Source organism: Manis pentadactyla, chromosome 6, assembly GCF_030020395.1.
Source record: "Manis pentadactyla isolate mManPen7 chromosome 6, mManPen7.hap1, whole genome shotgun sequence".
Classification (NCBI taxonomy): Eukaryota; Metazoa; Chordata; class Mammalia; order Pholidota; family Manidae; genus Manis; species Manis pentadactyla.
This window is the reverse complement of record NC_080024.1, coordinates 26,202,098-26,227,580: the sequence shown is the minus strand read 5'-3', so window position 1 is coordinate 26,227,580 and position 25,483 is coordinate 26,202,098.

The following is a 25,483-nucleotide window of genomic DNA, read 5'->3' as shown; positions in this document are numbered from 1 at the left end:
GTTCTCACTGAATTCCCTGGAATACTGATGATCAAAGATCCCACTTTTAAGAAACTGCCAAACTATTTCCCAAAAGCTGCATGATTTTATATTCCCACCGACAGTGCATAAGAGTTCCCATTACTCTACATCCTCATCAACACTTGTTATTTTGTTTTGTTGATATAGCCATCTTCATGGGTGTGATGTGGTATGTCACTGTAGTTTGGATTTGTATTTCCCTAATGACCAGTGATGTGGAGCATCTTTTCAGGTGTTTATTGGTCATTTGTATATCTTCTTTGGAGAAGCGTCTATGCAAGTCCTTTGCCCATTTTTTACTGCTTGTTTTGACTGAGAAACTTAAGTTTCTAAAGTCCATTTAAAGTGGTGGCAAATCCACCTGAATGGAAGTTGGGTGTTTTATCCTTGCTGCACCTTGAATAAGTTATTTAACTTCTGTCAACATCATCTTCTCTTTTCTCAGAAGCTTGGTTTTCCAATGTGCAATTAGTAGGTAGTGATACCAAACTTTAAGAAATCTAAAACAACACGCATGAAAGGTTTAATTTTTTTGTACATGGCTTCAAAATTTAGATCTTATAACAGGAAGAAAGTATTTAAAAGCCTATGCCTCATTTTTAGCGAATGTAGTTGTGACTTTCACTCTATTTGAGCATTGGTTCCCAAAGTAGTTTTTTGCTTAGACGAACCTTTCTTCTTCAGGGCAGAGTCATTTAATAACTTTTGTTAGCATCTGCCTCCTCATTTCCAACATTGACTCCACACTTTTATTATTTTATCCCATTTATTATGGATAGTAATTTTCTGAAGTGTGCCCTTTCCCTGTGTTCAGTTTGAAATTGTGCAGACCTGCCACATCTATGTTCCATTGTTAATATTACAAAACAAAGCCCTAAAGTTAACAACAGAATACTTTGTATATGGGATTGAAATCACTTTCTGTATGTCACTTTCTGCTTAAAACTGACACAAATAAAATTATCCGCAAATGAAATGAAGGCTTTCAGCAGCTTTATGATGGTTCATGAATATGAATTCTGCCCTTTCATTGTTATCACAGATACTGGTGTTTTGGGTCAAATAAGCAACTTGTTCTTGCATAATCATCCCATATTTGAAGCTTATGTTTTGCATAAAGGAGTTGATTAAGTTTTATGGAATTTTGTAAAGTTTTGTTCTGCATCAGCTGAGCATGACTTAAAGAAGCAAATCTGTCAACAGCATTATGGAAGGTTGAAAAACTGCAATTTACATTAAAAAGCCAAAAAGGGAACGTATGTGTCAAAGGGTCAATAATGGGTGGCAAAAATAAATAAAGATAATCTAATATACACATTTCTGTGCCTCATTTCCTTCAGCAGTAAACGGGAATAAAAATGTTAACTAACCATAGCTAGTGCTTTCTATGCACCAGGCATGACTCTCAGTGTTTTACATGCATTACTCCATATAACCCTCCCCGAAGCCAGTGACTATTTTATAATTTACCCAAGATCACAGCCTTGTCTCTCTCTGCTGCCTCTTCTTAGATGTACAACATCCTGTCTGCTCCTGGAGTTTAGTTCACACAGGCCACATCCTGGGGACTGTTTCTGTCAAAAAGGCCTGTTTGGATCAACTTATTCTCATTGTTATATCCAGGCACATGGAATCATATATCCTCTGGCCTAAGACCTTGAAATGTAGTGAGGGTGTCTCAGTCCCATGTGCTACTAAGGACAATAAGGACGGTTAAGAGGATAGTCCTGAAAGCAGTGTCATGGACATTAACTTATTTGAGAAGGAGAATGGATTGCAACAGAATATCAGAGGGGCCAAAGTAGGGAGCCCAGCATAGCTGAATTATTTCAGATACAAAGAGATTATTGGGAGATTAAGGGGAAAAAAAGGTTCAGTCTGGATTATTACCAACAAAGAATCATGACATACCAACAAACCTGAAGCAAAAGAAAGAGTTCAAGAGAAAGAAAAATCAAAGTTAAGTACAAGTTCTTGAGTCTAGGGTCCCAGAAAAGCAGTTTTGGAGAAGGGAGACAGTTTGGAAGAACAACGTCTGCTATTGGCAGATATGATATATATATACACCATAAATGAAACGAAAGTGGTCACTTTATATAAACCACAATATTTGATTAATCAAAGTATCCCATTCCCCAACATACTGAAAAGCAAGCCAAAACAAAACAAACATGATTCTGTTTTCAGGGACAAATTCTTGATACTGCCAGTTTTCTGATAAAATATATAAAGTGCTTCCAAGATAAGAAATTATTTTAACTTTGTAAAATGTAAATACACCATGGCAGTGTATTTTTAAACTAGTTTGAATTAGTTTCTATTAAATTCCACCATACCATTTCCTACATGAAACAAAATGTGGGGTTTCTGAGATTGGAACCTCTGATTTGCCATTTTCTTAATACCTTCCCCAGCATAAGATATTTCACAAGGAGGCACCCAAAAAATGCTTTTAAATTGTGTCATCCTTTTATGCTTTGTTTCAAATTCTTAAACCACTTCACTGTGTCCAATTTTTACTACCTATTCCATTAAAAATGTCTTTTCGTATTTTAAAGCACTTTTATTATCTCTTGCCTGTATCTCATTTCTCATTTCCTCCCAAACTTTGTTCCCTTGTGGATGAAGTATCTTTTTATTCCTTTGGCTCTTACTCCAGGCATCTCACTTTTTACTGCTAAAAGAAGTTTTTATGCTTTTTTCAACTGGAATATAGAATCTAACTGCCAACACCCTTCTGTACTGAGTTACAACACAAAAGCAGCTGATGTAAAACTACCAAACTAACAGCCATTCATCATTCTACTGCAGCTTGGTGATCCCTACTTTCTTCAGTTATAAATGATCTCATTAGACTATAATGTCATTAGAATATGTCTAGCTTGATCTTCATCAATGAATATTTTAGAAGAAAAAAGCAATCTTAGACTCACCTACCTGAAATGAAGCTTCACAATTGTACCATTAGATAAATTAGAATGACAGTTTTCAAGGCAAGTTAAAAATATCTATTGAAACAAAAAAGTTTCATATCCATTGATTGAGATTTATTTTATCAAATTGAAATGCCTGCATTATTTGTAATAGCAAAAACATGAAAAAACGTTACTGGCATGTCCTTTAAAAGGACAATGGCTTAACGTATTATATGAAACACTGAATATATAAATGAACAATGGCCAGACCGTATGTGATGATAGAACTCTGACCCAACAACCAGTCCAGGAAGCTGAGCAGAAATCTCTGCAGCAGGCAGCCCAGAATGAGCAGGACTTGGTGACTGCCAGCTTCACTATTTTTTAGTCCCAGCTTCCAACTCAGGATCAACCAGAGAAAGCCAAATAAGCTCCCAAACCAAACACATAACGCTTCCAGTTAGCCTGCTTCCAGCTTCTCCATGTCCCCAGTCTCTAACCAGAGAACACCCCAGGTCACTATAAAGCTTTCGCACTCTGTGCCTGCCTTTGAGCATCTACCAAATGCAAGCGATGGTAGCTAACTCCCTTGTCCTAGCAAGCTCAGAGTAAATAAATTGTTTGTTCTCATTTGGGTGGTCTTTGTTTAGTCCCACATATTGGTGATCTCCATTTAACAGAATAGCCTACATCTTTTAAAAATAATCAGAAGACATATTTTTAGAGGACAAAGCAAGATACACTCAATAGGAACTCTCATACACTTTGGAACACAAGTTAGATCAGTACCTAGTAAAACTGAAGATGCACCTACTTACTCTATGACTAGATTAGTTCAGTCTTAGGCAAAAATACTAGAGATTTTTCTTGCACATAAATACCAGGTATAAAAATATCAACAGCCTATTTCTTTGTAGTGCAAAAAAAGAAACAATTCAAATGATCATAATTGGATGATTAGATCAATAAACTGTATTACAGTCAAACAAAGGGATCCTATGGAGCTTTAAAAATTAATAAACAAGAGCTGTATGCATTAACATCAGTGAATCTTGAGGAAACAAGGTAACTTAGAATACATGTAGAATTATACCATTTATGTACAGATCAAGCCAGACAAAATTTTAAAACATGTAGTTTTAGTATACTATAAAAATAGTAAAAATGTAAGGAAATATAAAGAAAAGCAAAGAAATACTTGAATTTAAGACAGTGAGGAAAGACAAGTATAATTTGGGAGAACATACATACAGCTTCAAGAATACTGATGATCTATTTCTTAAGATTTTTGTACCATTCTTTAAAATGGACATTTATGCATTATCTATATTTTTGTATGCATGCTTTCTATCCTGCTAAAATATTTTTATTAAAAGCAAGTTACATATTCTGAAATTCCTAAGAAAAGGCACAGAACTTAGAATAGCTAAAATAATTTTGAAAAACAACAAAGTAGGAGAAATCACTCCCCAGATGTTAAGATTTACTTAAATATGTAAAAGGAGAGTGGGGTATTGGACATCTGTAGGCCAAAGAAAATGAGCCTTAGTCTAAATTCCACATCATGCAAAATATTAACTCAAAATGAATCATGCACTTCAATGTAAAACATAGAATATAAAACTTTAAAAAAGCATAGGAGAAAATATTCCTGATCTAATTGCTAGACAGAATCCTATGACACCAAAAGCATGCATGATCCATAAAAACAAGAACTGAAAAACTGTATTTCATCAAAATTTAAAACTTTCACTCTGCAAGAGTCCCTGTAAAAAGGATAAAAAGACAAATTTCATACTGGGAAATACTTTGCAGTTCACATATCCAACAAGGGACTTGTATCTAGAATATATGAAGAACTCGCAAAACTCAACAGTTAAAGCAAAAAGTCTAATTAGAAAATGGGTAAGACGTAAAGAGACATTCCCACAAAGAACTGCATTAGTACCGCTGCCATAAAGAAATATCGCAGATGGGGTATTTCCTCAGAGCTCCGCAGCCTAGCAGTCCAAGATTACAAAGTCAGCAGGCTTGGTTTCTTCTGAAGCCTCTCTCTTTGGCTCACAGATGGCGGCTTTCTCGCTGTCCTCACATGATCTTTCCATTGTGTGCTCGCATCTCTGTGTGTGCCCAATTTCCCTTCTTACAAGGACACCAGTCAGATTGGATTAGGGCCCACCCTAGATGCTTCGTTTTCCCTTAATCATGTCTGTAAAGGCCCTATACAACAGTCACATTCTGAGGTGCTGGGGGCTAGGACTCAATATGTGAATTAGGAGGGAACATACTTCAGTCCATAAATAAGATATACAGATGGCAAATAAGCACATGAAAATAATTTCATCATTAGTTATTAGGTAAATGCAAATGGAAATCATGATATACCACTGCACACCTATCAGAATGGCTAAAGTAAAAAGTAATAACACTAAATGATGGACAGTATCCAGAGAAACCGAGTCTCTCATACATTGTTGATGGGGTCATAAAATAACATGGCAGCTCCTGAAAACAGTATATTAGTATCTTATAAAGTTAAACATAAACTTGCCAAGTGATGTGTCAAAACCACATCTAGCTGCTTATTCAGGAGAAATGAAATCTTAGTCAATGCAAAGATTTGTACGTGAAAGTTCACAGCAGTCTTATTCACAATAGCCAAAACCTTGAAGCAATCCAAATGCCCATTTATTGGTGAATGGATAAATAAATAATGGTATAACTATAATAGAGAATACAAATTATCAATGGAAAAGAATATTAACAGCAATGTAAGGACATGGATGATCCTCAAAAACTGTGCAAAGTGAAAGTCAAACACAAAAGACTATATAATATATAATTGCATTCATATGAAATTTTAAAAAGACAAAACTATAGGGACAGAAAGACCAGTGATTGCCTGGGCCAGGAATCAGGGAGGAAGGGCGCAAAAAAGATTCTAGGGTATTAGAACTGTTTAATGATGGTAGTGGTTATTTTTACATGACTGAATATATTCTAGGCTGAATTGCGGCCCCCTAAAAATGCATTGGTTGAAGTCCTAACCTTCAGTTATCTCCAAATATGACCACATTTGGACCCTGGATCTTCAAAAGAGGTAACAATTTACATGAGGCCATTGGAATCTGCCCTAAACCCAATATAACTGGTGTCCTTAGAAGAGGATATTTGGACATAGACACAAACAGAGCAAAGACAACATGAAGACAGAATGGGAAGATGGCCATGTACAAACCAACTTGATGAACAGACTCTTCCCTTGGGGCCCTAGAAAGAACCAGCTCTGCCAACACCCGGGTCTTGGGCTTCCAGCCTCCAGAGCTGCAAGACAGTAAGTTTCTGTTGTTTAAGCCACCCAGTCTGTGGTGCTTTGTATGACAGCCCTAAAAAACGAACACAGCATACAATTACTAAAATTCATTAAACTGCAACTTAAAAGTGGGTAGTCTATTATATGTGAAGTACACCAAATAAAGCTTGGGGTTGGGGGAAAGTCCCATAAACATTAAAAAATAATAATAAGCAAATTTTATTCCTGAAGGCTTTGGTTTTATTTGTTCGTTCATGAGTATATGGCTCAACTTCTCACACTGAACTACCCTGAAAGCAGTGACTACTGTTTTCTATCTGTCTCGAGGAGGAAATAAATAATGTGAAGAAATAATGCTAAAGAACAAGGTGAGAGCCAGATTTGGCTGGGAATAACTCAGCAAGGCCTTCCGTTCTGTAGGCTCCAAGTACTGTCAATTTAATGACCCAAATCAATGTAAGGGAACTGATAAACATTGACTTCATTGTGATATCAGAGGTAGTTTATTTGCTAAAACTGAAAAAAAACAGGAGATATAATGAGCAAGTTCTTTATGATAAGCCTTTCCATAGCCTGGAACTTTAAAATGAGCCAATTTCTAATACATGTTAGGCAATGTCATTTTAAATTAAATTGTTACTCTTTGTGCCTACCTTTCAGTGAAAAAAAACACTGATTCCTAATGCATAGTTTTTCTGTGAGAAGCAAAGCAATTCCAAGAAAGTCCTCGGGAGCTTTCTCCAAACAACATACCAAATGCACAAAACAAAACAATAATCGAGCAACTTCTATAAGGATTTGCTATTTTATTTGCTCTTCTTAGAGATTTACTGGTAATTGCACTCTTTCTTTTAGGAAAAAAAAAGTTCATGTCATTTTTATTTCATGGTGGATAGAGAGTTGAAAAACAGATAATTGATTTTGTACAATATTTCCTAGCAATGCGCTACATTTAAACAATGAGATGGCCCAACAGTACATGACCTTTGTAGCTAGAAGTTCAGATGAGGGTAAATGTAAGCAATTCTCCTTCTAGACTTATAAAGATGCAATGATTAGCACTGCAGGCAGGATGGGGGAGCACAGTAACTGGGTTGCTTTCCTTTGTTTTATTATCTTACTCTTTTGAAAACAACAAAAGACCTTTCGGGGTTTCTAACCCATCTAGCATCCATCACACCAATGGGGACAAATCACCCCAGTAAACGGAGGAAGGATAACATTTGTGTAAATCACAATGAGAAATTTCTTAAGTGCCTACAGCATTACATAGATATTGATGAGAAATAACCAAGAAACGGGTAGAAACCTAGAAAACCTTGCTCCGAAAATCACAGAATCAGAAGCCTGGGAAGCTTATCTTGGCCTCAAAGGTCAGTGGATCAGAGAGAGACTGGACTGCCCAGAAAGAAGAGATAAAAGCCTAGAAGCCACAAGTTTCAGGTTAAAGTTTTTAAAGCTCAGTTTATGGATCAAACCTTATGTCCAAAACTACCCAGGCATTTAATGAAACACAAAATCAGAAATGACAAAGGTTTTCCTTTCTGTGTCACTTTAATTTTCTGATTTTTATAATTTATGGGTAAGCAAAAACGAATCAATAGAATGATTTCTTTTTTGTCAGGCAAGATGTGATCTTGAGAAAACTTCCCATGTGCCAGATAGATTGTTGGAATTAATTACAGACATAGTAGTTTGAAGCAGCAAACCCCTATATGCCTTTCACCTCCTTGGTCGATGAGAACAGTTATCATCTTTACCTATAGGAATTAATAAGGAACAGAATTAAAATTATTCTTTGGAGAATGCCACTATTATTACACCAATGGATCCCAAAGAGTTTCTAAGGAATTACCAGGTGTGGTGAAAATTTTCTTGGACCTACAGCAAAAAAAAAATGGATTTGTCACAAATACATTTAATTTATCTTTGCCCCCGTGACCTCTGGATATTGACTCACCACATAGAAGTGCCCATAAAACAATTTTGAAGAGGTTCAGCACCTCAGAAGAAAAAAAATGGAAATCATTTTTATCATTTGGACCTTTATCAAAGAAAATTGAGATATTGTTCCTCTAACATTGTTTACATTGTCATCTTTAGGTTAGAATGCAATTAATGTGCGAAAGTGGAAAAAAGAGTGAATGAATTAGGGAGAAAGACAAATTTTGGTGACTAAAATATAGAAGAGGAGTCTGACATTTCCATCTAATGGAAGTGTTCCTTTTTTTCTGCTGACTGTTCTGTCCTTCAGAACATGAAATTTCAACATTAACAACTTTATCTATTTTCTCAATTAACCTGCTGAAGATAAAATTGGTTTCCTTTAAAGAGTGCCTCTTGTGGCAGGGGAAGCAGGTGTGCAGGACAATTTTGTCCACCTGCCCTTTCTCCTGAGCAGTGAGCACTGTATAATCCTTGCCCCTTTAGTGCCCCTTTCGCTGTTGGGAAGTCTTTCAAAGTGCCCACCTTTTTTTGTCCTGGGGAGCCAGTTGTGCATACTTGTTCTACACAAGCAGCTGGAATCTCAGTCTCTCAAGAGAATTCTGCCTGTCTTTGCTTTACAATCCCACTAATCTTCAGAGCACCATGTAATGTGGGTTTGTGCTCCCAGAGCAGATCTCCAGGGCTGAGTGTTCAGCAGTCCTGGGCTTCCACCCACTCCCCGCTCCATTTCTCTTCCTCCCACCAGTGAGCTGGAGTGGGGGAAAGGCTTGGGTCCCGCCCAATCACGGCTTTACTAGTTTACCCTTTTCTGTTTTCCCCCAATGTAGGCAGTCTGTTCTGCCGTCTTCTGGTTGCTTCTTCAGGATTTGTTGTATTTGCTGTATTTTTGTGTTATATGTGATTTTGGGAGAAGGTTTCTCCCTAATTTCTCATGCTGCCATCTTTTTTCCCTCCATCTACCTCCATTCTTTATTCATTTATCTCCTTCTTAACTTCTTGGAGTCTGGGTTCTACCCAGCACACCTTATACAGCTTCCTTCCTGCACATTGCTTTCTTTTTAAGATCATGTATGACCTCCTTCTTGAAACAAATTCAGGAGATCTGATTTTATCTTCATTTGTGTACACCTGCTGACAATTCTGCTTACTATTGACTTTCTAATCCTTGAAACTCTTCACCTAGTCATTTATGTAATACTTGTATTATTTTCTTTTTGCTTATTTTTTTCCTTAACATTTGATCATCTTTCCATTGTAGATATTTCCAAATGCTTCACTGTGGAATCTTCTCTAAAAAGTTTCACCTTCTCTGAATGTTTTGCTTCAATTATTGAGAGAAATAAGCCCAGGAGAAAGAGCAGGTAGACAAATTGTCCTGGCACACTCAGTCCAGCAGGATGGCACCTCTCAGAAGCTTCAGATGCTCTATCCTCCTGGCTGGCAACTCAGCTCTGAGGCCTCCACTTAGCCTGCTACTTCTTCCTCCTGGGCAAATGCTGGTCCTGCACACCTGCTGCCCCCACCATCGCACAAGGCCAACGAGAGGGTGGCCCTGCCTATGGCAGCTACAGGGGCATAGCACAGAGGATCCATCCTGAACATCTGGCACAGGACCTGGCAGTGGAGGCAGGCACTGCAGCCAGGCAGCAGGAAAGAACTCTTTCCTCGCAGCAGATACAGGTGCCACTCAGCTGCAACCCCTGCTATTGCTGCAGGTGCACAGCAGCTCCAGAGAGCAGAGCTTCTGGGCATTACAGGGCACCACCTACACTGAGTTTTCATTCCATAGGAATCACTAAAAAAATGAAATGGCAAAAAATTTTGTACAAACAAAAACACAGAAGATGCCAGAAAGAGGGCTTAGTGAAACTGAAATCACCGGTCTTCTTGATACAGATTTCAAAATAAAAATCATAAACATGCTCACATAACTAGAGAAAAATATTCGAGATCTCAAGGAGAACATCAAGAGAGAACCTTTGAAAAAGATAGTATCTGAAATGAAACATACAATGGAAGAATTTAAAAGTAGATTAGATAAGGTAGAGGACATGGTAAATGAAATAGAAATTGCTGAACAGAAAATGAAGCTGAGGCACAGACAGAAAAAATGATCTATAGGAATGAAAGAATAATAAGAGAACTGTGTGACCAATCCAAACAGAACAATATTTGCATTTGCATTATAGGGGTAACAGAAGAAGAAGAAGTGAAAAAAAGGGATAGAAGGTCTCTCTGAGGAAATAATTGCTAAAAATTTCCCCAATCTGGGGAAAGAAATAATCACTGAGGTCATGGAAGTGCACAGCTCTCTCAATATAAGGGACCCTAGGAAGACAACACCAAGACATATAATAATTAAATTGTCAAAGATGAAGGACAAGGAGAGAATATTAAAAGCAGCTAGAGAAATAAAAAGATCACTTATAAAGGAAACCCCATCAGGCTATCAGCACACTTCTTAGCAGAACTTACAGGCAAGAATAGAGTGGCATGATATATTTAATGCAAGGAAACAGAAGGGCCTCCAATAAACAGTACTCCAGCTGGCAAGATTATCATTTAAATTTGAAGCAGGGATTAAACAATTCCCAGATAAGCAAAAGTAGAAGGAATTTTCCTCCCACAAACCATCTCTACAGTGTATTGTAAAGGGACTGCTATAGATAGAAGTGCTCCTAAGGCTAAATAGCTGTCATCAGAGAAAATAAAATCACAGTTAAGGAAGTAGACCAATTAATTACTAAGCAAATGCAAAATTAAATAACTACTCACAAAGTTAGTCAAGGGATACACAAATAGTATAGGATATGACACCTAATATATAAAGAGTGGAGGAGAAAGAAGAACAAGAAGGGGGGGGAAGAACCTTTAGATTGTTTTTGAAATAGTGTAATAAGCAAGTTAAGTTAGACTGTTAGATAGTAAGGAAGCTGTCCTTGAACCTTTGGTAACCGCAAATCTAGCAATAAGTACGTATCTATCGATAATTACCCTAAATGTAAATGGATTGAATGCACCAATTAAAAGACATAGAGTTACTGAATGGATAAAAAAAACATCTATATGCTGCCTTCAGAAGACTCACTTCAAACCCAGAGTCATACACAAACTAAAAGTGAAGGGATGGAAAAAAATATTTCATGCAAATAATAGGGAGAGAAAAGCAGAAGTTGCAGTACTTGTATCAGATAAAATAGAGTTGAAAACAAAGAAAGTCACAAAAGACAAAGGGGGACATTAGATAATGATAAAGGGGTCAGTCCAACAAGAGGATATAACCATTATAAATATCTATACACCTAACATAGGAGCACCCACATATGTGAAACAAATACTAATGGAATTAAAGGGGAAATAGAATGCAATGCATTCATTTTAGGAGACTTCAACACCTCACTCACTCCAAAGGACATAAAATAAGTAAAGAGACAGAGGCACTGAACAACACATTAGAACAGATGGACCTAACAGACATCTACAGAACACTCCACTCAAAAGCAGTAGGTTACACATTCTTCTCAAGTGCACATGGAACATTTTCAAGAATAGATCACATATTAGGTCACAAAAAGAGCCTCAATAAATTCAAAAAGATTGAAATTGTGCCAACCAGCTTCTCAGACCACAAAGATATGAAACTAGAAATAAATCATGCAAAGAAAATAAAAAAGCCCTCAAACACATGGAGGCTTAAAACAGAGATCAAGCAAACATAGAGACAAATGAAAACAACAGCTCACAATTAATGAAACTAGAAAAAGAATAACAAATTAAGCCTAAATCAGTAGAAGGAGGGACATAACAAAGATCAGAGAAGAAATAAACAAAATTGAAAGGAATAAAACACTAGAAAGAATCACTGAAACCAGACACTGGTTCTTCAAGAAATAAACAAAATAGATAAACCTCTAGCCAGACTTATCAAGAAAAAAAAAAGAGAGTGTACATACATAAAGAGACTCAGAAATGAGAAAGAAAAAATCACTATGGGCACCACAGAAATACAAATAATTATTAAAGAATATTATGAAAAATTATATGCAGAGAAATTGGTTAACCTAGAAGAAAGGGACAACCTTCTAAGAAAATCCAGCCTTCCAAGACTGACCCAGGAAGAAACAGAAAATCTAAACAGATCAATTACCAGCAATGAAATTGAACTGGTAATCAAAACATTACCTAAGGATAACAGCCTTGGGCCAGATGGCCTCACAGCTGAATTTTATCAAACATTTAGTGAAGACCTAATACCCATCCTCCTTAAAGTTTTCCAAAAAGTCAAAGAGGAGGGAATACTTCCAAACTCATTCTATGAGACCAGCAACACTCTAATAGCAAAACCAGGCTAAGACACCACGAAAAAGAAAACTATGGACCAATATCCCTGATAAACACAGATGCAAAAATACTCAACAAAATATTAGCAAATCAAATTCCAAAATATATCAAAAAGATCATATATCATGCCAAGTGGGGTTTATTCCAGGGATGCAAGGACAGTACAATATTCAAAAATCCATCAATATCATACACCACATCAACAGAAAGGACAAAAATCACATGATCATTTCAATAGATGCTGAAAAAGCATTTGACAAAATTCAACATCCATTCATGATAAAAACTCTCAACAAAATGGGTATAGAGAGCAAGTACCTCAACATAATAAAGGCTATATATGACAAAACCACAGCCAACATCATACTTAACAGTGAAAAGCTGAAAGCTTTTCCTCTAAGATCAGGAACAAGACAAGGATGCCCACTCTCACCTCTTCAACATAGTATGGAGGTCCTAGCCACAGCAGTCAGAAAACACAAAGAAATAAAAGGTATCCAGATTAGTAAGGAAGAAGTTAGTGTCACTGTTTGCAGATGGCATGATGTTGTACATTAAAAACCCTAAAGAATCCACCCAAAAACTAGTAGAATTCAGCAAACTTGCAGGATTAATACACAGAAATCTGTTGCATTCCTATATACTAAGGATGAACTAGCAGAAAGAGAAATCAGGAAAACAACTCCAAATATAATTGCATCAAAAAGAATAAAATACCTAGGAATAAACCTAGCCTAGGTGAAAGACCTATACCCTAAAACTACAAGACACTTATGACAGAAATTAAAGGAGACAACAATAGATGAAATACATCAAATGCTCATGGATAGGAAGAATTAATATTGTCAAAATGGCCATTCTGCCTAGAGCAATCTACAGATTCAATGCAATCCCTATCAAAATACCAACAGCATTCTTCAATGAACTAGAACAAATAGTTCTAAAATTCATATGGAATCATAAAAGACCCCAAATAGCCAAAGCAATCCTGAGAAGAAAGAACAATGCTGGGGGGATTACACTCCCTAACTTCAAACTCTACTACAAAGCCACAGTAATCACAACACTTTGGTACTGGCACAAAAACAAACCCACAGGTCAATGCAACAGAATAGGGAGGTCAGATATAAACCCACACATTAATGGCCAATTAATATATGATAAAGGAGCCCTGCATATACAATGGGGAAATGACAGCCTATTCAACAACCGGTGTTGGCAAAACTGGACAGCTACATGTGAGAGAATGAAACTGGATTACTGTCTAACTTCATACACAAAAGTAAACTCGAAATAGATCAAAACCTGAATCTAGTCATGAAACTATAAAATTCTTAGAAGAAAACATAGGCAAAAATATCTTGAATATAAACATGAGCAAATTTTTCCTGAACATATAGTCTTGGGAAGGGGAAACAAAAGGAAAAATTAACAACTGGGACTACATCAAACTAAAAAGCTTCTGTACAGCAAAGGACACAATCACCAGAACAAAAATTCACCCTACGGTATGGAACAATATGTTTGTAAATGACTTATCCAATAAGGGGTTAATATCCAAAATATACAAAGATTTCACGTACTTAACACCCAAAACGCAAATAACCTGATTAAAAAAATGGGTGGAGTATCTGAACAGACACTTCTCCAAACAAGAAATTCAGATGGCAAACAAGCACATGAAAAGATGTTCCACATAGCTAATCATCTGGGAAATGCAAATTAAAACCACAATGACATATCACCTCACACCAGTTAGGATGGCCAACATCTAAAGGAGAAGAAACAACAAATGCTGACAAGGTTGTGGAGAAAGGGGAACCCTCCTACACTGCTGGTGGGAATGTAAATTAGTTCGACCATTGTGGAAAACAGTATTGAGGTTCCTCAAAAAACTCAAAATAGGAATACCATTTGACCCAGGAATTCCACTCCTAGGAATTTACCCTAAGAATGCAGGAGCCCAGTTTCAAAAAGACATATACACCCCTATGTTTATCGCAGCACTATTTACAATAGCCAAGAAACAGAAGCAACCTAAGTGTCCATCAGTAGATGAGTGGATAAAGAAGATGTGGTACATATACACAATGGAATACTATTCAGCCATAAGAAGAAAACAAATCCTACCATGTGCAACAACCAGGATGAAGCTAGAGAGTATTACGTTCAGTGAAATATGCCAGGCAGAGAAAGACAAGTACCAGATTATTTCACTCATTTGTGGAGTATAACAACAAAGCAACACTGAAGGAATAAAACAGCAGCAGACTCACAGAGCCTAAGAATGGACTAACAGTTACCAAAGGGGAGGGGTTGTGGAGGGTGGGTCGGGAGGGAGGGAGAAGGGGATTGAGGGGTATTATGATTGGCACACACGGTGTGAGGGGGATCCTGGGGAGGACTGTAGCATAGAGAAGGCAATTAGTGACACTGTGGCATCTTACTATACTGTTGGGCAGTGACTGCAATGGGGTAGGGGGGACATGATAATATGCATGAATGTAGTAACCACATTGTTTTTTCATGTGAAACCTTCCTAAGAGTGTATATCAATAATACCTTAATAAAATAAAATAAAATAAAATAACTACTCTTTGCTTGTACCTGCTCCAGCTGCTCATGAATTCTTTCTGAATCAGAGTCAAGAATCCTCTCCTGGATTGAGGTTCATCAGTCTCACAGGCAGAGCTCCCTGGATTGGATTTCCCGACAACAGAATGACTACATATCCTTATTTAAAAAAGAAAGAAAGAAAGAAAGAAACACAGTCTTATGCCATCAGATACACAAAAATTAATTTGAGAAGAATCACAGACCTGAACATTGTGAGAATTGCAAAGCTTATAGAAGAAATATGGCAAATATCTTTGAAACCTTGGAGTAAGCAAAAACTTCATAAGCCACAAAAAGTATAGTCATAAAAGAAAAGCAGACTTCATTAAAATTAAGAATTTTAACCACCCTACTTATAAAATGGGTAAACATATTGAAAAGATATTTTACAAAAGAGGATAATCAGATTGTTTAGCACATAAATAGTTGTTCAATAGAATTAGTCATCAATAAAATGCAGATTAAACCCATAATAGATACCACTACACACCCACTGGAACTCTGATGTTAAAAATTCCAATGGTGGGGCTGTAGAACAAATGCACCTCACACATTTGTAAGAGTAAAACTGACAGACCATTTTTGACACTTGGCAATTTCTTATAAAATTAAACACATATCCATCCTCAAGATAAACTGTGCAAGGATATTAGTAGCCACTTGTTGAGAGTTTAGCTGAACTAACTCCATAATATTGCTACTTTGGCATCCATTTGGTATGGCCAGCAGCCTGTAGGGAGCTTGAACTAACACACACCCACACCCACCCCTCAGGGCACATGTCCTACATAATAGACCACAAGGTCACAAGTAAATGTCAGTTCCTGATATGACTCTATCAAAGACTTGTCCTAAACACTGCCCCCTGATATCCAGGGCATCCCTTAGATAAAACAACAGCTCCTCACTGCTCCTGTGAAGCTTATCAAATCCCCACTCTTTCTGGTTTAAGTTGACAAATCCAGCCTTAGCCTGGGAACCCTAAAGCACTCCATCCCTTGGACCCTAACAAAGGCACGTCCATCAGGTCCTGCCATGCTCTCTCTACCTGCACCCTACCTTGACATCCCTATGTACCCCCCCCACCGGGCACATTACTCTGGTACCTCTGAGTAATTAACCACTATTTCACTTTCCCTTGTAGTTTTTTATTGAACCCTGGCTCGCCATGTGATACCCTGAGCCTTTATTTAACAAATGTTAATTTAACAACGTCACACCACCACTGTATTCACAATGGCTAAAAACTGAAGCAACCTAGAATGAAAATGTCTAATGCCAGGAAAATTAATAAATTATGCCATATTCATATATGCCACATATATTGCTAAAATATTTCTAGGCAATAAAAAGGATTGAATCACTAAAATACACAACATGAATGACTCTCTAAATATTATGTACAGCAGAAGAAGCCAGACACGACGGGGAAGGCAGTATAGCAACCACAATGTTGTTCATGTAAGTGCATATTAATACCAAAAAATATATATAAATAAATAACAAAAACAAACAAACAAACAAACAAAAAGAAGCCAGACACAAAATAATGCATGACATATGATTTCATTTATATGACATTTTAGAATTGGTAAACCTGACCTATGCTGACGGAAATCAGAAAAATGATTCCCAAGGGCAGGATGAAGGAGAGATTGACTTGAAAAAGGTGGTGGTAATGTTCTACAGCTTAACTGTTGTTTTAGATGTGTGTATGCATTTGCCAGAAATCCATCAAATAGTACACTTATATTTTGTGCACTTCATAGTACACAAACTAAATGTCAATAAAATTAAGAAAAAAACATAACTTTTCTCAATTCTGGATTTAGCTCAGAATTTCTAATCTCAGTATATTTATCTAAAGTATGAATCTGAAATATGACAGTGAGAGTGAGAATGATTTCAACCATAATTGTTGTGTTTACAGTTGACCCTTGAGCAACTGTGTAGGTGGTAAGGGGCACCAAAACCCCTACGCCACCCAAAACACATGTATAACTTTTGACTCCAAAAACCTAACTATGAATAACCTGCTGTGGACCAGAAAGCCTTGCTGATAACATAAACAGTTCATTGACACATTTTTTACATCACATATATATATTACATCCCGTATTCTTACAACAAACTAAGAGAAAAGAAGATATTTTTTCAAAAGTTAGCAAATTTCTAAAAAATTTTCCTATATTTACTGAAAAATACCCATGTATAATTGAACATGTACAGTTCAAACCTGCATTTTTCAAGGGTCAAAACTATATGTAGTTTTAACAATAGTCACAGGGTCTTAATATTAATAGTATCGTCTTTGTAATATGAATCCAGTGTAAAGAACTCGTAAGATGCATCCCAAGTCACCTTGGTTTTGCTCTCACTTTTAGGGTCCCACTGATCACAAGGTGACAGCTTCTGAGTCAGAGCTATCTTCTCCCTAACAAATTGATTTCTTCTCTAGTATTTGACATGTGTGATTTTTAATTACAAATTTAATGATAGTTGCTGCATTAATGGGACCCACTCCATGCTCACCAAATCTTTCTTACACTCATAACCAACAAATATATCCTCTGTGTTGCATCACCATTTGCATTAACAGGTGATAGAACTTTTAAGTTAAAATGAAAAACCTTGCTTTTAGCCAACAATGTAGATTTTGTTCCCTGAATGGAAAAAAAAAAGACTGTAGATTTTACTCATTCACTGTAGCTTTCTCTGGTGACTCAAAAGCTGTTTGTGTTGGGAAAATATAAACAGTGACATACAAAACCAGATGCAATGTCAAAATTTCACATCAAACAGTATAAAGCCCTACATGGCTTTGGGCCAGAGAACCCTCCATAGGGTTCTCTAGCCAATTCTTCTAAAAAGTCCTGCTGTCTTGGGGTCCTGCGCCCACCACCATATTCATTTTGTAGTTTGCAAGGTCTGTGCCTTATCCTTTCCATTGGGAGGTACCTGCAAGCTGAGGATACACTTTGTAATTCCACTTGCATTTTTTTTTTAATACCCTGGGGTCTGGTGGTCCACAACCAGTCACTGAAAATGTGTCATATGTAGATACATAAAAATCTACACCAAACCTTCCTCAGATTTGTCAGGTTTCCTTCACAATGCATTTATACTTAAAATGAAGTCTTAGAAATAAATTTTGCTTGACAAATAAAGAATGGGATTTTCACTTAATTTCCAGTTGAAGAGTTGAGTCCTGAAATTATGGAAGATCATAGCTAGGAGATGTTACACGCACCACCGAACTCTTGAATGTAATGTGGAGGAAGCTAAATTTTTACATTTCATTCAAGCAGCTCTCTACACAGCTTACAGGAGTGATCCAATAACCAGTATCTATGTTGGCCAGCTTAAGATAAATGCTTAGGAAAAACAAAAAAGTATTATCCTCCATGGACCAATTGAAACTCTGCTTTTCTGAATTTTTCTGAAAATAGAGTTTTTCAGTTTTAAAAAAACTGACTCACTCACTAGAAGTTTTTGAGACTGAATTTGTTGCTTTCATACTTGAGAGAATTCAAATCAAGTGTTTCAGAGATTTTCCTGTGATTAAGGGAGCTCATGACAGCCGTTGGAGATGGTTTGTTTACTGCTCACATTCGTCTAACTAAATGCTGACAGTAAAGCTAGAAAACAAAACAAACAAAAACAACATGTTTTATCTTCAAATATCTGGAAAAAGTAACCAAGATATATGAAAGAATATTTTATTAATAAATAATTGTTTTAAATGAGAAATGTATATTTTCCAATTTGCCTTTATTTTAATGAGAAAAGAATAATGGCAGACCAGTGTAATTATTTTCAAAGCAAAATAATAATTAGCATTTATGCATAAACCTCACCTTTCAAGATTAGCTTTTCAAATACTGTATTACATCTCTTTAAACAAACCTTTTCATCAGAAAGATTTAGTCATCCAGATAGGGTATCAACTGATATGCAATATACCTCAGAAGAGGCTGGTAAATAAGCTGACATTCCAAGGAGTTTTCCTAATGAGCCGATCGGCACACAAGCAATTCAGTCATTGGAATTTTTTTAAACTTTTCTCAATTGTGAAATATATCCTGGAGATATATAGATTAGATGATTGATAGATATAGATAAATGATAGATATAGATAGATAGAAGATGATGATGATGATAGATAGATAGATAGATAGATAGATAGATGATAGATAGATAGATGATAGACAGATAGATAGATAAACTAGATACACGATAGATGGATATAGACAGACAAACATGAAATAATCACTAATGAAATTTCCTGCTATCATCACCTTGGTTAAGGAAGAGACCATCACTAATATTTTATAAGTTATCCCAACCACCTGTCCTAGATCACATCCTGTTTTATCTTGTAAAGGTAGCCACTTTCCTGACTTTTATTATAATAAATGTTTTGCTTTTGTTGATAGTTCCTAAGCATTACTATTGCATCACTAAGTAATATAGTTTAATTTTGTCTTATTTTGAAACTTGTTTATAAATGAATTCTGACATGCTTTCCTTTGTAATTTGCTAGTCTGGGCAACATTTTGTTTATGAGATTAATCTATGTTAATGTACAGCTATATATAGCTTTATTTCCATTACCATGTGGTATTTTGCTATATGAAAGCAGCATCAACTATTTATCTGATGTATCAGCAATAGATCAATGTATTGTTTTCATCGGGGACTATTATAAACATTTCTATGTTTTTTTCTTGGTGCACAAAGTTTTCTCTGAAATTGAAATTACTGGGTCATAGATTATTCATTTTCTAGACTTTTCTAAAGAAGGTAAACCCTTCTACTTTGTGTTGTTCCAAGCTGCTGCTACCAGCACCATGTGAGAGGTCCCTTTGCTGCATGTCTTCAAAACATGGTGGTGTCAGAATTTTAAATTTTTATAGAAATGCTGGATGATTTTAATTTGCATTTCTCTAATCATTAATAAAGTTGCATGATCTTTCCAATGTTTATTAGCCATTTGGATTTCCCCTTTTGTGAAGAATTTGCTCAAGTTTTTGCCTGTTTTTCTGTTTGTCCTTTTTTTAAATTAAGGTATCATTGACATACAATCTTATGAAGGTTTCACATGAGCAACATTGTGGTTTCAGCATTCACCCATATTATCGACACCCCCACCCCGTTGCAGTCACTGTCCATCACATAGTAAGATGCTACAGAGTCCTAACTTGTCTTCTCCGTGCTATACTGCCTTTCCCATGACCTACCTATATTGTGAGTACTAATTATAATGCCCCTTAATCCCCTTCTTCCTCCCTCACCACCCATCCTCCCCAACCCCTTCCCTTTGGTAACCACTAGACCCTTCTTGGGGTCAGTGAGTCTGCTGCTGTTTTGTTCCTTCGGTTTTGCTTTGTTATATTCCACAAATGGGTGAAATCATTTGGTACTTGTTTTTCTCTGCCCGGCTTAGTTCACTGAGCATAATACCCTCTAGCTCCATCCATGTTGTTGCAAATGGTAGAACTTGTTTTCCTTTTATGGCTGAATAATATTCCATTGTATATATTACCACATCTTCTTTTGATAGTTTGTCTTTTTATTATCACTTTTTTAAAAAATAAAGGTTTGTTTATTTATTTATTTATTTAGGTATCATTAATATACAATCACTTGAGCAACTTTGTGGTTATATTATCACAGTATTCAGTTTATTCTGAATTTTATTGACTTTGCACATCTGTCTTTATATTTATTTTTGGTACCATTTTAAATGTTATCTTTTAAAAAATATATTTGCTAGCACTTTGTAGCTGATATCATGTGCAACAAAATTTCATAGTGGATTTTGTATCTAATTGCTTTGTAATCTCTCTTCTTGATTCCAATATTTTATATTCAGATTCTTTAGGATTTTTTGTTTTATGTACAAAATCACGTTTTCTGCAAATATAATGGTAGTTTTGTCCCATCCTTTTTAATCCTTACACTTTTTCTTTGACCTTAATGTATGGCCGAGATCACCCACTCAATACTCAATAAAAGAGGAGTGGAGGTATTTGACTTCCTTTGTCTTGTTCTTGATTTCAAAGAGAAAGTTTCAATGTTTCACAGTTGAAATGCCTTTTTTTTTGGTAGATGCTCTTAATCAACAAGTTTCCTTTCTACTTTTAGTTTAAGAGTTTATCAAGAGTTTATCCATTCACTTATCATGAATGGATATTAGTTTTATTAACTGCTTTTTTGCATCTAGTAAAATGAATCTGGTGGTTTACTTCATTCATCTGTTGCTAGGGAAACTGCATTAACTGTTTATACAATATTAAATCCACTTTCCATTCCCAGAATAAACCCCACATCATGATGGCATATGATCTTCTCCATTCAGTGGTAGCTCCAGCTCTCCATTGTTTATTTAGGGCCTTTGTGTCTTTATTCTTCACTGACATTGACTTCTAGCATTCCTTTCTCATTCTTATTTGTCAAGTTTTGATGTCAAGGTCTTGCAGGCTAGTAAGTAAGTGAGAGAGTGTTTCCTCTTTCATGTTATCTGGAAGAGATTATGTAAAATTAAAATAATTTCTTCCTTGAATGCTTGGTAGCACTCTTCATCCCCATCAGGGGTGAGGTAAAGTTATTCTAAGTATGTGGGCTTTATCTAGCACTCAGATGATTTCTTGCAAGCTCATCAGTTCATTTTACATGGCAGTTTAAAAATATTTTCTATTGAGCATTTTTTTTGTCATTATGTAGCAGGAATTCTTCATAACATTTACTGTGCCATATTGCCAACAACAAAATCTCTAAATTTAGTATAAATGTTTGGATAAGTGCAGGACCTGTAGCTGGGACACCAATAGGTATTTGGAAGCCATTGGCTAACATAGAACAGGCCCTCATTGATTTATAAGCCACTCTTACAGAAGAACTAGTTGAAGTCATAGAGTAACCAGGTTTTTTGTGTATACATGTGCAAAGAACAGAGGGGCAATTAACTGTCTTCATAGGTGAGGAATTAGCTGAGGATCTAATGAATTATCTGAAGGTTTCCTGAGAGATATTCAATGATAGACGTAGCAATGTAACATATTATATTCACCCTATATCAATAATAATTATAATATTCACATATGCTTATTATTAGTGCTTATTATTATATAGAAATGTTCCAAGTTCTTTACATATATCAATTCATTTAATGTTCAAAACCCTGTAATATAGGGATAGTAAGGTAAATAAGATAGGCTAATAAAGTATCAGCACTGGGATTTGCAACTTGTAAGTCTGGTTCTAGAAGTCATGCCATTAACTGCTCTGTACTGCTTCTAAATGCATTAGTGAACAAATTTTTAACATTTAGAGGACTATAATGTTTAGACATCTGATTTTATGTTAACCTGAAATACACATTTCTGGTTTTGACAAAAGACCATGAACAGGGTACAAGATGAAACCCACTCAATTGGAGTAAATTCATCCCAACCCTACCGAAGGTCAAACATGACCCTATACTGGAGAAGCCCATGGCATGAGTTTGATAGCTAACCCATCAGCAGGTCAGAGGAGTCCAAGGAGAATGTGGGATAAACCATGGAAGAAGGGGAAGCTTACAAACAGATATGGGAAACTCCTGGTGAGCCAGTGAAAATAAATTGATGGAAAAAACTAATTAATGGCAAATCAGTTTAAAATAAACATGGAGAAGAAGCTGTACAATCTGGTAAGCATTAAAAATTTCAATAGCATAATGAATCAAGAAAACCATTGCTAATGGTTAAGAAAGCTCAGTGTCACTTGAATGTGCAGACTTCTTGCTATCTGCTCATTATACTCATTCACCTAGCAAATCAAGTCAGATGATGTAGAGTTCCATTAAAGATCCCTGGAACTGTTATAATTTTCAGCATTGTGAGACCAGAAGAATAACTTGACAAAACTGCGAATTCAAAATGCTTCCTGCCCTACTGACTGACCTAACATATGTATAAGCCTTCGCCTGGTCCTCAGACTAAATTCCCACCCCAAATCTGGATGACGGCAGAATCCTGCTTCTCAGTCCCAACATAATGGGACTCAGATTTTTCCCCTTAAAAATATGACACTTCTGATATTTCCCAATAATCTATGTGGTTGGAGATATTTGTCAAATAGTTGAATAAGAGCAATTCTTTATAAACCTTGAGATATGAGAATCAGGGTTATTTGAGGAAATCTACTGGCAATTTATGAACATGTTCAGGATAAACCTGAACTTTCAGATGCATGGGGGTCTTAATAAACAGTAGCAGTTTATTTATGTTTTAGTAAGTGCTGTTATAACAAAAGCAAACAAAAAAATTATGTTGAGAAACAAAACTATATATTTTTTTACATCAGCTTCTGGTTTCTAAAACTCAGTTCAAGTAGTTTATTTAACAAGATGCAGACTATAAAATTGGAGAAGGTTTACTCTGAACATGCAATTATTTTCACCCTGTAATAGTTGTACCTCTAGGGAGATGCTCTCAGACTTGCTAATTGAAGGAACTCTCCCTCTGCCAAGAAAACTGGAATTCTGATGAAAATTTTTTGAACTCAGCTAAATTGTTTATTGCACTTGAGATATAAATAGCTTGCCTCTCGGAGACATGGCATTACCCTCTGACAACAAACAACTAGGTAATGGGGTTCATTTTCCATTTCACTGTATTTCTTAGTGTATATTTGGTCATGACAAAAGGAATCAGGTCCATTTTTTTCCTTTTTATTATGAAAAATGTGATACATGTATGCAAGTAGAGAGAAAAGCACAATGAACTAAGACCCAGCTTCAACAATTTTCAACTCCTAAGCACTTTTGTTTCACACACACCCTTGCTCCATATGTCATTGTGTGGATGCACTGTATCTTATTGAACTAATCAATTGTGGATGGACTGCTGGGTTGTTTTCTGTCTTGTTAGAAGACAATAAATAGTGCCCCAATGGATAATTTTACACATTTGACTTTTTCATATGTTTTCTGTGGAGTAGATGCCTAGACTTGGAATTTCTCTGTCAAAAGAAATTGTCATTTTACTAGATGTAGATTTTTTGGTAAAATGACCTCCACTCTTCTCCTACCTATATTTACACACCCTTTGCCTTGAAACTTTGCAACTCCTCCAGCAACAAATGGTCTGTTTATTGAATGGTCCACTTACTGAATCAGAACTAGGTTTTGACTTGCTTTGGTCAAAAGAATGGGGTGAAAGTGAGCATGTGCAACTCTGATCCCAGGCCTTGAAACACCTGTGCTCACCACTGTCAGGATCATTGCTTCATCTAGGTGAATAGTAGAGGTCAGTCAAGTTGAAAGAAGGATGTAAGGCCACATAGTGGAGAGCCAAGTCAACTGCTTTTCTCAGTCAATGCCCCAGACATGACAGATGTCCTAGTCATGATCAGTAAAGCCGATCCTCACCTGACAACAGATGCATGAGAGCTAAGCCACGATTAGAACACCTGCTCAGCTAAGTGCAGCCTAAATATCCAACCCGCAGAACTGTAACCTGAATAAATGTTTGTTGTTTTAAGCTACTAAGTTTTGGTATAGTTTGTTACCCAGCAATAATGAACCACCAAATTCTCCACAGAACTACCAAATTCTCCTCTGCTGGTATTTTACCAATTTGTAATCCCAATAGCAATATATGGAAATGTCTAATTCTTCTCTGCCATAGAGTATATTATTGAAATTTTGGATTTTTCCCTTCTTAAAGGTAAAAAGCACAGAAGTGTTGTTTTATTTTGTATCTCTCTTATTATGAAAGAGGTTGGGTATCTTTTCAGATGATTAAGCATCCCCTTTTTGTGACTTCATTAAAAACTTTGCTTTCCTATCCACCATTAGCATGTTTATTAGAGAACCTGGGCACATCCAACAAAGGAATGGAGATCATTTAAAATCCTGTTTTAAGATAAGCTTCCCCAAATTTTGGCCTATTAGATTCCTTATATCCTCTCCTCCTACTGAATTGAGTTTATAAGAGTTAAAGAACACTATTAGTTTCATAAAGTGTTTGCTTTCATTTAAGACCTGAGTAGCCTATTTTGCTGAACAGAAGGAATAAGATAAATTGAAATGATTGATCCTCCACAAGCAGTACTCTGAAAGCAGGCTTACAGGACCAAATCAGAAATCTCTAGCTCAGATGTAACGTAGGATGCATATCACACATAGGATGAACACTGGTTTGTTCTGCTAATGGTTCTGGTAATTCATTCCAAGGTAATGTTAGAAATCCATCTTCTTCTAATGGTCAAAGTGAAGCACATTAAAAACCACATTATTCACCCCTTTAAGTTAGCAAGTTATCCAAAAACTACACAGGCATGG